Source organism: Rhamphochromis sp. 'chilingali' (assembly GCF_963969265.1).
Source record: "Rhamphochromis sp. 'chilingali' genome assembly, chromosome: 19".
Classification (NCBI taxonomy): domain Eukaryota; kingdom Metazoa; phylum Chordata; class Actinopteri; order Cichliformes; family Cichlidae; genus Rhamphochromis; species Rhamphochromis sp. 'chilingali'.
The window spans coordinates 13,873,361-13,890,828 of NC_137946.1; the positions used below are offsets into that span (position 1 = coordinate 13,873,361).

General features: G+C 40.6%; 1 protein-coding gene across 3 annotated transcripts in view; it reads right to left on the reverse strand.

The window, feature by feature from the left end:
* LOC308386501 (serine/threonine-protein kinase PAK 3) overlaps nucleotides 1–17,468 on the reverse strand; it is a 51,313-nt gene that overhangs the window by 20,913 nt on the left and 12,932 nt on the right. Inside the window, exon 1 of one of the 3 annotated variants that reach the window (XM_080866087.1) lies at nucleotides 11,836–12,026. The exons of 1 other annotated variant lie outside the window; for it this stretch is intronic. The gene's annotated coding sequence lies outside the window, so the exon portion shown is untranslated. Of the gene's footprint in view, nucleotides 1–11,835; nucleotides 12,027–17,468 lie in introns of those variants that run through there. One more of the 3 variants, XM_080866089.1, reaches the window with a different exon arrangement.

Below are 17,468 nucleotides of genomic sequence, written 5' to 3' on the forward strand. Positions count from 1 at the left end.
TGAATTTACTGGTACGAGGTTGAACTACACCAGCAACGGGGAAAAAGGATTGTAAGACAGATTTCCATCGTTTCACTTTTAATTGAGTCAAAATGCAGAAGAGGAGAAGTGCAGCTGTAACAATGATCCATGACATGTTAATTTGACAGAAGTTACACCCCCAGCGTCATCCTTTTTGACTTGCTTTAGAAAAATGTGACATTTTGACAGCGATATACAAATGTGCAAGCCTCCTAAAAAGAAATAAGATAAAACACTAAACCCGCACAGACATTACTGGAGATGTTTTCACATTTCTCTTCTATAAAATATTGATATATCCATGAAGAGTAGGCATTTTCCTTGCTCTTTCAAACATTAATGCTGAATTTGAATGGCTAACCACAGGAAGAGGCTCTAATCTTGAGCCCATGGCAGCCCAGTAATGGCCCCACAGTGGGGGGAGGGCTCCATAAGCTCAGCTCTCCATGCCCCTGATTAGGACACGCTCTCTGGTTGACTTGGCTTCGGCTGTCCTTCTATGAAGGATGCTGATTACTTGGGATGGGATAGACAGCTTGAGGACGGTCAAAAGATAAGGAGGAAGGAGGGATACTTCGAAGCTGCACATCATCATTGTTATTTGCTCCATCTGTACAGAACTTTTACTCTGCATTTTATAAACACAGGGTCAGATAAATTTCACTTTACAGACGCACACAGTGTCACACAATAACAGCTGTCAACATGTAACTACACAAATGCCCGTCTCCCCCGTGGCTGGACCCTCAAGATCAGAAGAAAACCCGCAGTCATGTAGCCCGCTTCCATATGTCATCCCCTTGCATTTCAACTGGGGGGCAGGGGAAGCGATGTCTGACATTCATGTCTGTTAAAGAGGACTCGTGGTCAAACTAAATTAATGGCTGTTTTCATTTATCAATACAAGGCTGTGACTATGCTTTGAAACTTGGTGTACAATATTTCAGTAAATAGGTAAGTCAGAAAATCCTTATTTCTTCAGGCACTGACACTGACAGTTAAAAACCTATTTTTGGCAGTTCTTGGATTGTCATCCACATTAACACTTTCTGACAGTTTGTTGCAGACAGATGAGAAGCTTGGTGCCACTCCTATGTCTGAACAGGGACATGTGATAATGCAGTCAGCAGATTGTTTATCTCAACATAAGCACAGGAAGCAAAGGCACACAGCTACAGTCATGGTAAAAACACAGTACGGCATCTGTCAGTTCAAAGGTTTTACATATCAGGACCTAACAAATGATCCCATCCTAACCAGGTCTTAAAATAAGGTAAACAGAACTTGAAATGATGTGTGTAAGCACACTCTTCTAAACCTTGCTTGCAGAACCAGTCTTTGAAAAAAAGGGAATTTTGTTCATTAAGGTTTACAGGCACGTGCTTATACATAGCTCTATTAAGGGAGCATTTCAATCAGGTTGAGGTTTAGATTTTGACCGGTCCACTTTGATTCTTTTCCTTTTCAGCCATCATTTTGTACAGTTGCTAGTATTTGAGGGATCACTGGCCTATGTTATGACTCAACTCGAGCTAAGTTTTAGCTGTAAGGCTCTAGAATACTTTGGTAAAAAGTGTTCATGGACTCAGTGACTGCAAGGTACCGGGTTGATCTGATATCCTCGTGTTGGTGTTGTTCCCAGATCATCATACTAAATGTTGTTCCAGGATCAACATTGCAAGTGACCAATCAGAATGTTGTGACGTCATACTTTTGCGACTTCGGGAAAAACCGGCGTAAAACAAAAAACTGTAATAAAGCTGCGTGAAACCGCCTCTGTCCGCCGATCAACGGACCCTGACCCTAACCGTAACCCTTTAATAAACAGTAAGCAGAATTGATATTGTCCTTGCAACATTGGAATTTCATAAATGCATGAATGGCTTGGCGCGCAAAAGAATAACGTCACAAAAATGTGATTGGTCACTTGCAATGTTGAACCTGGAACAACATTTTCATGATGGTCTGGGAACAACACCAACACGAGGATATCAGATCATCCAAGGTACCGTGTGGCTACAAAACAAGCTCAAATCATCACTGCTTCACCACCGTGCTTGAGAGCTGGCACGAGATGTTTGGATATAGCACAGTATCATGTTTGGTGAAATCAAACAGAGAATATAAGTGGTGACATCTGAAACAGTAAAGGTAAATATTCTTTTTTGTTCCATTTATTGATTTTTTGCACACACCGTTTCAGCATTTTGGCTTTTTACTGAATTTAGAATGACATGGTTGTATTAAAATGGATATATGATGTGTGATATGTAAAACCTTGGAATTGATAGTGGGTGCACTCTCTTAAAAGTAACAAAATGCGCACACAAGCACCTCTAAAGCTCGCAAATGTTCAAACTACAGCTCTTACTTTCTATTGTTCTGCATTAGTAAAGTGAATTTTACAATTTAATGTAATACTGTTCAACATTTAAAAGAAAAAGTAAAAGCATCAAAAGCACATCTAAAACTCATGACAGCGACTTGATTCCCGAGTCACAAAAGAAATTCTGACATTTCAACTTTTGTCAAATGAAGCTTCACTTCTTTGGTTTAAAGCTTCTACTGCAACACTCTGTAACTCTGCTTTGCATACAGCTCCAACGTCTGGTTCATGAAAGGGACAAGTCACAGCTGCCTCACACACTTTTATTGTAACAGGTGGCAGGTGAGACAGAGGTGTGCAAATTTATTCCTCGTTTCATGTTTCAGTGGGGGAAGTTTGGCTGTATGTAGAAAGATGTTGTCACACTTCTAATAGTCATGCCAATACAGTTAATATAAGTTCCATAATATAATAACCATACCTGATCAAGAGCCTGATGACAGGTTTACAACATATTCAAAAGTATGCCTCCCTGCACAAAGAGTGAGACTTCTTTCATTTGTTTATTTTTCCAGGGTAAAAAGAATCACATGTTTCACTGGAACAAACAAAAAAAACATCTATTTTTAGGGGATACACGCGCCTTGGGGGAAAGCTATGAACATCTTTTAATCGTGTGAGTAAAAAGGCTTATACCCGCTCATAATATGCCAACTAGAGCATGATTACACAATATCAAAGGAAAAAGTAAATGAATGAAACAGCTTTCAAATACACTTTGAAATAGCACTTCAAATGTCCATTAACACAGAGATCTGAGGTCTGAAACACAGCTGATGCACATACAGTATATTTTTCTATCCAAGTAGCTTTTCTAAGACAGAACGTGGTGTTTTACTTCAATCCAGTGTTTGTAATAGAGCTCTCTGTTCCCTTCTTCTTCTTCTTTTAAAATGCACAGCACAGTTTGGAAATATCTCTGATCACTGACCTATTATTAGACACGAGCCAGAGTATGATCTTGTTTCATCCGATCATAGTCTACAAAACCACATGTATAGGAAAGAAATTATAAATATTAAACAAATTAAATGAAAATATTACACCCGGTCATTTATCAATTGTGGGAAATGCTACTTATATACATATGTATGTACAGAAAAAGAATAGCTCTTTAGTATGTCGAGTACTGTATGTCCTATTGTGCAGTTAAACTAAATGCAGCCTTGCACTTTGGCTTCCAGGAACTGTATCCTGTTCTAATGCTCGGGCGCATTCAAATTTGGGATGTTTGGGGTTTTCCTGACATGAACTCTTCCCTTCAGGTTCCTCTCACAATATATCTATTGGTAGAAGAACAAGAATTTCACGTATTCCTCTTTAGGAACAATCCAAACCACGTTGACCCAGATGCAGTAAAATCAGACCCAACCCATGTCACTAACACCACCAAGGTTGAGGTTCTTTTGCAGGAAATGCAACGTTTTCCTTTCGTTCCCATCTGTCGACAAAGGCTTTCCAATATGTTTCTGGCTTTCTCATGTGATCTTTAACAGACAGAAGATGAAAACCACTGTTCCTTTAGTGAAGTTCTGGGTTTTCTCCTTGCAACCCTGTCAGATATACCATTTAATCCAGTCTTCTCATCATAGTGGACTCAAATATGACCATTAGCTAACTTGAGAGAGGCTTTTAGTTGCTTAAAGATTACCCACGGTTCCTTAAATTAAACCACTCCTGTGGAGGGTAACAGTGGTCTTGAGTTTGAAAGCAGTTTTAATTTTTATTTTAGTGAGTTCAAATGTTTTTTTCACATCAAGTTTTAGCTTTCAGTTAACTATAATAACCTTGCTCCAAATGTTTTTTCTCTCCCCGAAGGGAGGGAGCATGCAATATGTTTGTCTCTCTGTCTGTTTGTTAGCAGTTTAGCATCCACAGTTTTCAAGATATCAAGTTCAAATTTTGTGTGACGGCAGATATTAATAACAGCTTGAGCTGATTAATTTTGGTGAAAATCTGATCAATGTCAAGGTCACACGAAATGTGACTGGTCTTGTTTTATTAAGTAACCCTGTTCAGACTGATGAAAATCAATAAATCTCACTTGTTGATGCCATGATTTATTCCTTTGATTGTTTTGAAGATCAGACTTAGATACATGTTTGTTTTAATTTAAAAACAGGCAGCACCCTAACACCTGATTCTACTTTTACCATCAAACTAACGGTCAACAGTCGACGTTTACTTGCTTCGTTTCTACTCGCATTTCATTTGTTTATGTGGCGTGACTGAGACACGGCAGGACCACAGATTCGGTGTTAGAGCCATTCTATTTATTCTAGCTGCAGCTCTCGGCTGTCAGCTGCAAATCACACCACAAAAAACTAACACACAACAACACAATTATGTAGGTCGGTGGGCGTAATTGGGGATGCCGCGCAGGTGCATGAGCCCTCCCTGCACGGCACCGCAGACCACGCCCCACCACAGTTTAGTTGGGTTGTTTTGCTACTTTTCCGATATATGAAAGTTATGTTCACGGTTTGTGTCACATTTAGGCAGAAATGTAAAAATTTCCAAAGGATTCCCAACTTTGAACTGAAACTGTATCTAATCAGTGTAAATTAAATCACTATTAATTAAATTAATGTAAATTGGACAGTATGCGTATCATACATATCTGACTTTTTGCAAATGACAAGAATAAATTAAGCGTTCCAGTAGCTAAACCATTTAGATAAAAACTAAGAAGATAAAATCACTCAGTTTTGAGGTGCTTATATTTGTACACTGAAGAAATATTGCACAATATTCTCACCTATGCTGCTAAATTAGATTACTGCAATGAACCCTTTTGCTTGGCTGTTAAGTTTTACATTGATCTTGTCCCATTCCAATTAGCACAACACTGATTAGATTGCAAAGGCACGATGATATAACCTGCCTTATTTTCTCTTCAGTAGCCAATTTATTCCCTCGCATTCAAAGGATTCAGTGGTATTACCAAATATTATCCCTTTGGTTCACTTACTTTCAATTAAACAACACTCTCCTGACAGATTTGGGTACACCGATCCTCATATTTAAAACAAAGCAGAAACTGCAGGCTCATTTTACCCCCACAGTCTACACTCCAGCATGACTCTCATTTTACTGAGCACCATCCTTTCCCAAATTCCCCTGCTGGGGAGGCTTGAGAGCTCACTCTGTCATTTAATATTTAGTTCTGGCGAACCTGCTCGAGTGCTGTTCCCTCAAGTGTGTGTATGCACACACACACACACACACACACACACACACACACACACACACACACACACACACACACACACACACACCATGTCATGTCTTAAACCTGCAGTGCTGCTTTTCTCATTGGCTGTAGATTTTTGTGTAAATATTGCAAAAAATATTAGGTTAGAAGACACTTTCTAAAATAATTGAATAAACTATAGTTACGAGTACTAGTGAACAGCCAGAGCTGACAAAATTACCGTTCCCTGTGTGTTATGACAGTTTGAGTGGCTCTCTCTGTATGAGCTGGAACAGAAGTACTTTTTAATTGAAGCAGTTTATCCTGTCAGGTGGTAAATTTCTATCAGATCTGAACTGCCAGCAGTATAAATGAGCTAAGCAGCATTGTTAACATGTGATAATTCCTTCCTGACAGAAAATTCTAACTGTATTCAAAGCACATTTCTATGACTAGTAGTTTATTTATGGGCATTTATGACATAACAGAGCAAACTGATCAATACTTTCCCTAACAGGATGAGCTTCCTCATTCCTCATATTCAAAAAAGCCTCTCTTAGCCCATCCTGACAGCCCACCTCCAGGTAAAATTGTGTTGTGGTCAGAGTCTGCTTTTCTTTGATGCATGAGCCTCACTTAGAGAATAGACTTAGCTTAGCAATAGACGAGTTTCTGATGACTGAAAATCGACATTTAAGACCTTTATCATTATTAATTAACCATGAGGTTACATCGAAGCAAGCAAATCCTGCTTCAATAGGCAACTGTTTTTAATGTTTGCTCCAAATCCATCGGTTAACTTTGGATCAGTTTCTTTACACTGACAGAAAAATCAAACTCAAATGCTTCTGCTTATTGGTCTGATGTATCTACAGTGGGAGTAAGAAGGAATATTGATAGAAGAACTGTGTTCCGGACTAATTTATAAATCTGCTAGAGAAAAATTACTAGTAAAACCTCAGCTCAATTCTGCTAGTAGTACGAGAATAGAAAGTTCACCTGGCTACAGGAACCATTTAGCTCAAACTTGCCCAGTACAGCTGGCAATTGGATGGCATCCAGGTGAGATCATGTTCTCTCCATGAACAAATTTTTCCAGAGTTGAATGGGACAAGGGCGGAGAGCATCTCTTTTGAGAGGTTCCAGTCCAGGTCTTTTGATCTTCAACTGAGTGATTACTTCACACTTAGTAGTACACTCCAGGGCTGAAAGATTAAGCATGTGCTAAAAGTGCAGTATATCCAGCAACCACTTGAAGCCCACTGCAATTCAATAACAAATCCTAATACTTTCTTTTGTTAAAAATGACAAAACTACGGGAATGGCCTGATACAAAAAAATCCAACAACAATAAAACAGACAGAAGGTTAAGATTTAAATTTGGGGCTTGGCTACATTGGTTGAATGGGGACACTGATGTGGGCACCTGTCTTACCTCCACTAATTTGAGTCAGTGAACTGGATCTGTTAATCCAGCATTTTAAACATGATTATTAAACAAATATTATGGCTTACTGTGAGGTCCAGTCAAGGTTATAGATGCAGTTATTTAACCAAGCATGTAAAGGTTAGCTGCTAACTTAGCACTCCATCCCCTTTTCTAATTATGGTTACATCTGCTCTCAGAAAACCAAGATGATGATTTCCATAAAAGTAAAAGAAAACCTTCAAATGCCCAGTATAATATGTTCATCCTTAATAGAAGTATATCAGATCAACCTGAGAAAATGTTTTACTGTAAAAGCAATACGACAGATTTAAACAAAAATCTTGATTTGTTATGTTCTTAAATGTATAAACTGCAAAATACTCAAGATGTCTAAAACATTTTACAAATTGGTATGAGGTTGAGGTAGGAAACCCTCAAATCCTTGAACAGAGCAGATGGTTGTAATCCACTGTTTTATTTATATGAAATAAAAACACTATTAATAAAGATTCATGAATCTTTAAATGTAAATTATAACCTCAACATGAATTCCAAAAAGAATAACAAGAGGCAGCATTCACACACCTAGTTTTTCATTTTACAGGCTTATTACAGGTAAAAAGTCTCATGACTAACAGGTAATTTGTCTCAGTTTAGAATCAAACTATACTTTCATTTCTTTCTTCAAAGACTGCTGACCTGACTTTCTATACAACCCATAGCATGTCTAAGTACAGGTGAGCATCACATGTTTTATTATTGTCAGGTTTTAAAAAAAAGGTACCACAGGGTTTTATCCACTATTGTGGGATGGATGAGCTTTTCCGAGGGCCATCTGGAGGCAGAAAGGGGCATGATTTCCCTCCTAAGCCAGCTGGTGCACCTGCTCCGAGTACCACTGAAAGGGCTAAGATGTACCAATTGTAATGACTGAAGGAAAGAGTGGAAACAGTCTCCCCAAGTGCTTTCTTTTTTTTTTTTTTATTCCAGCAAAGTATTCAAGGTCACTAAATAGTTTCCCCTGAAACTGTGCGAAGCGTTAAAAAGCTTTGTGGTGTGTTCTGTTTGTTCATCGCATAGCCTTACTGTTCTCTCACTACAGCCGACTGTGCTCTACTTTAATAACCTTTCCCCTGCTAAGTGCACAGAGCTACATTGTGGTTTTGCATAGGCAAACACTAGCATGGGACTAATATTTGTGTCAACAAGAGAATCAGCTGAGACACGCTCACTCTACTTCGATGCAACTGAGACCACAAACTGAAGCACTAGTAGTTCATCTGGAGGCAAAGCAGTGCGTCAACACTGCTCCAAGGTCTCCTCTACCTGAAGACACAAAGCTAAGATCATATGGACAAAAGCAAAACTTTTTCCATTAAAACTCTGCCCTGAATTTTCTTTGGCTCTCCAGATGTTTTCCAAACACACTAAGAATCTTTGATATACAATCATGAAAGATGGAGCAACTGTGAAGTTCTCTCATTAAGAAGCAAAGCACATACAACCAGAATAATAATAAGAAAAGGTCTGAAAAGTGAATTTCAAACGATCAGGGAGTTACATCTTATAAAAGAGGAGATTAAACAGTCACCTTGTGGTCACAGTATCTGCAGATCATCTAGAGTCCTTTCGTTCTCTGGAAACTATTCCTACTTGATGGCCTTTAATATTTTTCTATCTGTTCATCTTCAGACTTATTCAAGCTCACTCACTTCTCCAACTCTCTGCAAACCCATGACAAAGAGAAACTTTTTAATCTGTTAACCCACCCCCAACCCTCTCACTCCCCCTGCAAAATTTGATCCCTATATTCTCCACAGCCGGCATCCATCTGGAATATCCATCTTACTGTTAAGGCATTAGAACTTAAATACATCTGAAATATCTATCATGAGGCTACATTTGCGGTGTGTATTTGAAACATTATAAACTGCAGGCAATATCTTTTTTTTTAATGAACGCAGCCAGACAAACAACACATAAACAGATAGACAAATATACAAGCAAGCTTATTCTAAGTAGCAACAGACATCAAGTAGGGAGATTACACAGGGAGCTGTGTCAATGTGTCAGTGTGTGAGTGTTTCCTCTGTCTCTCTCCATCCATCTCTCCTGCTTACTCCCCTCCCCTTTCGGAGACAAAATGGCCAGATGGCTTGCAATCCAACATGCTAATCCACAACACAGACTGTAGCTCTGACACACCTACCATAAGACCAGTGCTCCACTCTCAACATCTATACCCTTAAGCACACACACGCATGTATACACACACAGGGCCAGTACACTTTCAGCATGAGTCCCAAACGATAACTTCACTTAACAATAGCAGAATAACTCATTCAGACTAAGCCCTCAACAGATGGAGGCTTAGTTGTATGTGTGTGTGTGTGTGTGTGTGTCCTGCTATCATATTTCAGGCAGGCCAGTTAGCAGGCTACAGGCCAAGATGAGGTTCTGTGTCTACTGCTTTTGTTAGCTGAGGTGAGGTAAGAGAAGCCGAGTGTGTTGGGTTACACTGAGCAATGGAAAACATGGGGAAACCCAGAAGAGCACATAATACACATGGAAACAAACTGGCTGCCATAGTTATGTTTTTTTTAAATAAAGGATCATTTCAGTACACTAATGAAGTGCTGCTCCTATTGTGTTATTGATAAGATCACATTAAATAAAAACACTGCATTATTTTGGCTACTCGGGCCTGGGCAGATGAATCAATGAACATCACAAGTAAAAGAAAAGTACTAAAGTTACACAGTGGTCAGTTGGTCACAAGTGGGGAAATCATTTGCATTAAAGTCAAGCCACAATATGCTTCCATTTTGCCAGCAGAGTGCATGTTTACATAACAAACATATGCCCGAGTCTATAATTTCACTTAGATTTTCAGTTAAACTGAGCATACTTTGCACTCGTCAGAAAATTCAAGAGTATAACACTTTGAGTGGAGATATCTATTTTATATAAGAGGTGCGTAACCAACTCACAGAAAAAAGCTCATACAGGTAAGAACGCGCTCTGTTGATGGTAAACAGCTACACGCACAGATACAAAATGGAGAGCTATTAATTGCCCATTTGCGTGTAATAGACCTGTGTCGATAACGGTGCGATGAATATATAATGCAATGTGGCATGTGAAGCAGAGCATCTAAGACTGGTGTGAAGCACAGCCAAGAGATCAGTGGAGACGAATTTTCCAGCGACAGCTTCGCAGATCAGTTCGACAGAGGGATGCATAAATATTAAACACTTCTACTCTGATGGTATAGCAAAACCTGATTGTCTCGCCGCCTTCTGATTGTGACGCTGCATTGGATTACCACTCTGTATCCGGCCGTTTTTCTGGAAAGCTTGGAGCTGGGTGATGTGCTACACTGGGAAGAAAAAATATTTAATAGACCAACCAGAGAGTTCTGGGCGTATATTAGATAAATTGTGATGGGGGGAAAAAAGCCAATGGTTCTGCCTTGGTGTTGAGGAGTTTATATAGTAGACACCTTAAATATTTTAATGCAAAAATGTAGTAAAAGATGTAGTTTAACTGCTTGAAATGCAGTCATATTTGCTTGAAGTGTGGACAGGAGGATTAGTGTGAAAGGGCATGCAAGACATCGATCTCAATGTAAAAGGCCAATGTTCATAGCGAGCAACAGCTTCAGTAACCCCTCCCCCAATCCACTTTATAATCATCTCACCCTCCCTAAATCACTGATATGACTCCCTAACATCTTCCTCTTTCACACTAAAGCCAGACAACAGGTCTCCCATCAGGCCCTGCTTCTCAAGGGATGACTGTGCTTCCTGGGAGAGGAATCTGTCCTTCCTCTACGTTGGCCGGGACGGCAAAATTAAAATCGGAGCAGGTGATGGAGAGGCACACATTCAGCTTTGTACTGTGGCCAATTCTTCCATCATCCTCCACCACCGAGAGCTGTAGAAGAATCTGAGGTAGAATAGCTCAGCTTTCACAGCACCGGCCCCCACCCCCACTCCGATCCCCAGTGAAGTCAGGTGACCAGATGTTGTATATCTCCCTGTCACCACAGCCGCCATGAAGCTGCTACACACATCCATGTTAAAGCGAGGAAGCGGAGGCACTTCACCGCTGTGTGGGTGAGAGATCACTGAAAGGCACAAATGGAAATACAACTCATTTCTTCTTGAAGCCCACTCTAGAGAGGCCATACGTGAGGCGGTGCAGAGATAACAAAAGAGCATCCATCAGCATATTAACCATCCATCCCCCCCCACCCCACACACACACACACACACACCCACGTACCCTCCGAAGCATATACAGCTCACATCCATCCACAAGCCGCGGGTTTACAGACCCAAAATAGCGTTGCTTCTTTTTTGTTTCAGTGTTGCCGCTGCAGCTGCTGCATTTCTCCAGGACTGACACACACACACACACACACACACACACACACACACACACACACACACACACACACACACAAGGCCTGTACAAATGCCACCATTGATTTTTGCACCCCTCCTTCAATAAAGATGCTATTTGTGAGGCAAAAGGGAGTGTACACAGAAACAATGTGATGCACAGGATGGTATATAATGATATAAAACATGCCCGTGCCATCTGATGCAGGCATCCATTTCCATCTCGCCCTCACTGAGAGACTGCTGATGAAACAGCTGCCTCCTTAGCAGGGCAGAATGCAGAGTGGAGGAAGAAAAAAAGGCTACAAAGCACCCCTACATACACAGCCCCCTCCTCCTCTCCTCCTTCCTCTGCCTCCCCCTTCCACATCCCTTATTGCACACACAGAGAGGGAATTACCTGAAATATGTCTTCACATTCTCTTGCTCAGGTTACGCCTTTGGGCCCGGAGTAGTGGTAGATTCATCGCTGACCGTACAGTCCTAATGACAGTTTAAAGGCAGGATTGCCATTCTCTTGTCAGACCAGTTCCTGACCCTAAAAGCAAGCTTGTTCGGCAGGCTGGATGCTTCACTGGCTGCTCTCTGTTCCCTAGCCCATGATGTCATCCACCCTGGTTTGCTGATTGGCTGAGGGGTTGAATATTAATGCAGGCAGCTGGTCCAGGGGAGGGGAAAGACAACAGGCAGACACAGTTGGTTTTCTGGTTAACAGCTCAAAGCTGCAGAGGGAGTATGATGGGCGGATGGCATTATGCTGCACATTAAGCTCAAGACTGTTTCTGTTGCAAACACGGAAGACACTAAACACGATGCTAACCTGAGCTGTGAGTACATGCCGCTGTAACTTCAAAAAACATCAGATTTAATAAGAACAGAACAGCTTAACACAGGTGAGTTCATATAAACAATCAGAACTGGCAAAGCCTCTCAAACATTTCTGCTAGAATAGCATCAAAGTCAGAGAGAATTAATTTGCAAGAAAAGTAGAGACTTTACAGTTAATTGTAAAAAGAAAACAAATGCATCCAAACATTTTTATTATCATTATTATTATTATTATTATTATTATAATAGAGCTCTCAATTTACCGGTCGATCTACGTCCCTACCCTCACCTATGGCCACGAGCTGTGGGTAGTGACCAAAAGAACGGATACAAGTGGCGGAAATGAGCTTCCTCCGAAGGGTGGCTGGCCTCTCCCTTAGAGCTAGGGTGAGAAGTTCAGCCATCTGTGAGGGGCTCAGAGTAGAGCCACTGCTCCTCCACATCGAAAGGAGCCAGCTGAGGTGGTTCGGGCATTTGACAAGGATGCCTCCTGGGCGCCTCCTGGGTGAGGTGTTCCGGGCACGTCCCACTGGAAGGAGGCCCCAGGGGCAGACCCAGGACACGCTGGAGAGATTATATCTCTCGGCTGGCCTGGGAACGCCTTGGTGTTCCCCCGGATAAGCTGGAGGAGGTGGCTGGGGAGAGGGAGGTCTGGCCTTCTCTGCTTGGGCTGATGCCCCCGCGACCCAGCCTCGGACAAAGCGGAAGAAGATAGATGGATTGATTATTATATACTACAACTACTGCTACTTTCAGCCTAATGGGTTTTCTTTGTCTTGCTTATTTAACAAATTAGTTGCTGTTGCTATGCAAGGATAAACTACCTACTTTGCATGTTCCCCATGTTTTTTTAAAAAAAAACAAAAACAAAATAACATTTAATTTTCTGTATCAATGTTTATATATAAAGTTGCTTTTGTGGTTAGTGCTCTTATCATATCTATTTTAATGTAACTGAGAACGTGTTTTAATGACAAATTAACATAACAGTGTTTGTTTTTTTTATATTAATATTTACCAACATTCATTTAGTTTGTTTGTTCCCCTACACCTTGAAATTTGAGATAAATCCACCAAACACTTGCAGGTAGTGAAACCGGAGTCTCTGAGTTCAAAAGCAGGCGAACACGACAACCAAAACTGTCGCTGCAGTTGCCCTAATTTGCCTATGATGTCATCCTTTTCCTCTATCTCACCTGTGATTGGCTGACTGGCACAGCATCTGCTCAGTCTCATGGCTAGTGCTTTTAGCTCAAGGTGGAGGCCTATCTGTGGCTCTGTGAATCATGGCTGGTTGTCCTGACAACCCCTGTAATGTCGATTCCTTGTCAGAGAGTAATATGGCTGTTCGGTGACGGTCTGTTCACTCAAATGGAGAACTGCAGGAAGATAATGCCCCCTTGCAGTGCTTTCATTCACATTTGAAGGTAGCTTTTAAGATTTTTTTTTTTTTAAATGAACAGCAAATATATTTTCAAAGAAAACTAAAAAAAAAACAGCTTTGAATTATTTATTTAATAATTAGATTTTTTTTAGAATAATATTAGGTGTTAGTGTTTGGTAATAATCCTCAGGCTCTTAAATCTTGAGGATTTTACATTCAGGAATGATCTAGTGCACATTTATTTTCTGACAGTATACCTTTTATCTATTGCAGGCAAGTGTTTAGGATGAACTCATTAAACCCTGCCAATATAGAAAAGAAGGAAAAATGCTAATTTAGCTTAGCCACAAGAACATTTGAACTTGACAGGCGACTCCTGTTTCTTAACTGAGTGGTTTCGGCCCTGCTCCCACAACAAAACAACCTGGGTTGCATCGGAAATTAGTCAGGGGGATCGACTTACTAGGGAAACGCTTATAAAACCCTGCAGCCTGTTTTAACCACTTCTTCATTGATATAAATGACAAAACTTGTCATTAAGGTGACACTGAGGGCTGTAAAACGCTGTCTATATGGGGGAAAGTGTTAAAGCTGAAAATAATCTTTGCTCTTAAGGAAACAAAGGATAACTATACACTAAAAGGCAGATAGGCACACTTATAGAAAAGTGTTAAAATGACAATAAATCTGACAGCATAAGTAAAATGACAAAGCCTTTTCACCAAAGGAAAAAAATGTGTTTGAGGATAATACTGATTCTCAATCTATTTGGTATTAGTATCTTAATTTCATAACATCTTTTCAATTACCCAATGACTTTGCGACAGCAGTATCCACATTAAATATCCATTTTTCTGTACATGTGAGTGTATTTGTGAATAGTCAGCACCAAAGCCACAGCAAATCTGCCATTGCCAACATGTTGACAGACAAAATACTTTTGGCCACTTCAATGTCACCAATTTAACTGAAACCCACATAAACACAAATGGATGCAAGCTCTGGACTTGAGCTCATTTTTTGTGAGGTAGCAGTGTTTATTACTGAGCCACCATCAGGCCACAGCAGGAACCAGGAATGATCAATTCATTGTCTCAGATGTCCCATTTTTTTCCTGGGACTTTTGACCAACTGTGTTTATGAAATCGACCAGGCTCCACAGTTACAAAGCACTGCAAGTTTCCGACACTCGCGAGGCCCTGCCCAGCTTCTTGACCTTCCACCTAATTAAGAAATGTGTGCTTATGCTAATATCCAAATGAACAAATTATGTTTTACTCCTTCTCTTTTTGTTTTGAGTTAAATTACCAGGTAAAATGAATAAAGGATTATACTTTTCACCTGGATTAATGTGCTTTATGTGGCCCATGAGAAAAGAAGGCCCTTTGTCTCCTGAAAAAATAAACAATCAAACAAAACAAAACCCAAACCAGGATGGCAACAATGATTAGAAAGGGCACAGACCTCCTACTAAAGCCGGTGTGCTTCTTTCACAGCCACATGCCCTTTAGAAATTCTGTACTCATACCTGCTACCCCATTATAAATCCCAATGGATAAGCATGCATGACATGTTTTAATTAGGATCAGCACAACAAATGGTAATAAGAACATTTTTTGGATTTACACACATTAAACTTTTCTGCTTCCATCAAGAATTGTGCTGTATTTGTGTGTTGCCATTACTAATATATTTTCCATTCTCACTGCTGCAGTGAATCACGCAATACTTTTCTAAATATGTGCTCCTGTTTACTTAAACTTAGCTCAGCAATACACAAGGCAAATCATTTCCTAATGCTTGGCAGTAAAAGCTCAGATCAGGAGCCGACAGGACAAGTCGCAGCTGAATCTCAGAGGAGCATGATTTACTAGTATCCATAGGCTCCTGTCAGTGATCAGGTTTATATAAAGAATCCTATAAATATCCTTGGACGCAGAGCGCATCTCTGTGGTGACATTTTGTAATAAGCCCTGTCTGAAATTTACTAGTGTTGTAGACAGAGAAAGATGAGTTTCTACATATATCTACATAGAATCTTGTCTAAAACATATACAGTGCAGTGAAAAACTATTTGCTCCCTTCCTGACTTACTCAAAGATAACCGACTAACCACACTTTTTGGAAAGCGGAGTTCAGTTTCGGTATCTTGATTACTGCAAGACAGAGTCTAATCAATAACTTACTTAAATGGAACCTGTCTGACAAAGAAGTAGACTCAATAACAGATAACTCAAGAACAGATAAGAAACACAGTCATTGATATCTATCAGTCTGGAAGGGGTTACAAAGCCAATTCAAAGGCTCCACCACTGTGAGAGCCATCACCCTCTTTAGCCTGACGCCATAAGCCATTTCCGGGTCCAAACTCCTCTTCAGTTCACAAAGTGAAACAACCACTGCAGCATCGTTGAGAGTTACATTCTTTCATCTCTAATAAAATGATCAGTGTGGCTGCTCTACCAGGTGTAACAATTAAGTTTAGCATCCAGGCATCCATTAAAAACAGGATTTATGAAGTTTAACGAAGTTAGCTCGCTAGTTTCGATGAACGCCAACTCCCCCCCCCCCAATAAAAGTTAATGTGAGAGTCCCTGAGTGGCAGACACAAATGGCAGTAAAAAGATGCTAAAAACAGACCAAACTTCGGTCGGGAGAACACCTGAGATGATCCATCCCCACATGAGAACCCAGAGCAACTTCTGAAGAACTACAAGCTTCATTTGTCAGAGTTCATGATTCAACACCAACAACAAAGAGACTGGGCAAAAATGGCACCCATCAGAGAGATTCAAGAAGAAAAAAAACCTCATCTCAAAAAGCCTCGTGTCACATTTGCGGGGCGACCGTGGCTCAGGGGGTTGGGAAGCGTATCTGTAACCGGAAGGTCGCCGGTTCGATCCCCGGGCTCTCTGTCCTGGTCGTTGTGTCCTTGGGCAAGACACTTTACCCTACCGCCTACTGGTGTTGGCCAGAGGGGCCGATGGCGCGATATGGCAGCCTCGCTTCTGTCAGTCTGCCCCAGGGCAGCTGTGGCTACAACCGTAGCTTGCCTCCACCAGTGTGTGAATGTGAGAGTGAATGAATAGTGGCATTGTAAAGCGCTTTGGGTGCCTTGAAAAGCGCTATATAAATCCAATCCATTATTATTATTATTAAAAATATTGTGATGATTCCCAAGACTTTGTGAAAATATTCTGAACTTTTCTGAAATGTTTAGGTCTCATTACATCTGGCATAAAACTAACACAGCATTTCATAAAAAAGATAAAAAGATCCTAACAGTCAAACATGGTGGTGGTAGTGTAATGGTCTGGGGCTGGACCTGGAAAACTTGCCCTAACTGATGGAGACCTGAATTCTGCTCTCTGCAAAAACATTTTCAAGAAGAATGTCTGGCCATCAGGGTTTGCCTTAATAATAATAATAATAATAATAATAATAATAATAATAATGGATTGGATTTTATATAGCGCTTTTCAAGGCACCCAAAGCGCTTTACAATACCACTATTCATTCACTCTCACTTCATACACTGGTGGAGGCAAGCTACAGCTGTAGCCACAGCTTCCCTGGGACAGACTGACAGAAACGAGGCTGCCATATCGCGCCATCGGCCCCTCTGGCCAACACCAGTAGGCGGTAGGGTGAAGTGTCTTGCCCAAGGACACAACGACCAAGACAGACAGAGCTGGGGATCGAACCGGCAACCTTCCGGTTACAAGATGAGCTTAATTAGAATATTGCATTTTATATTTACCCAGATTATCTTTGTAATATCAAACATTTAAGCATTAAATACGGCACAGCTTCTGTATCAC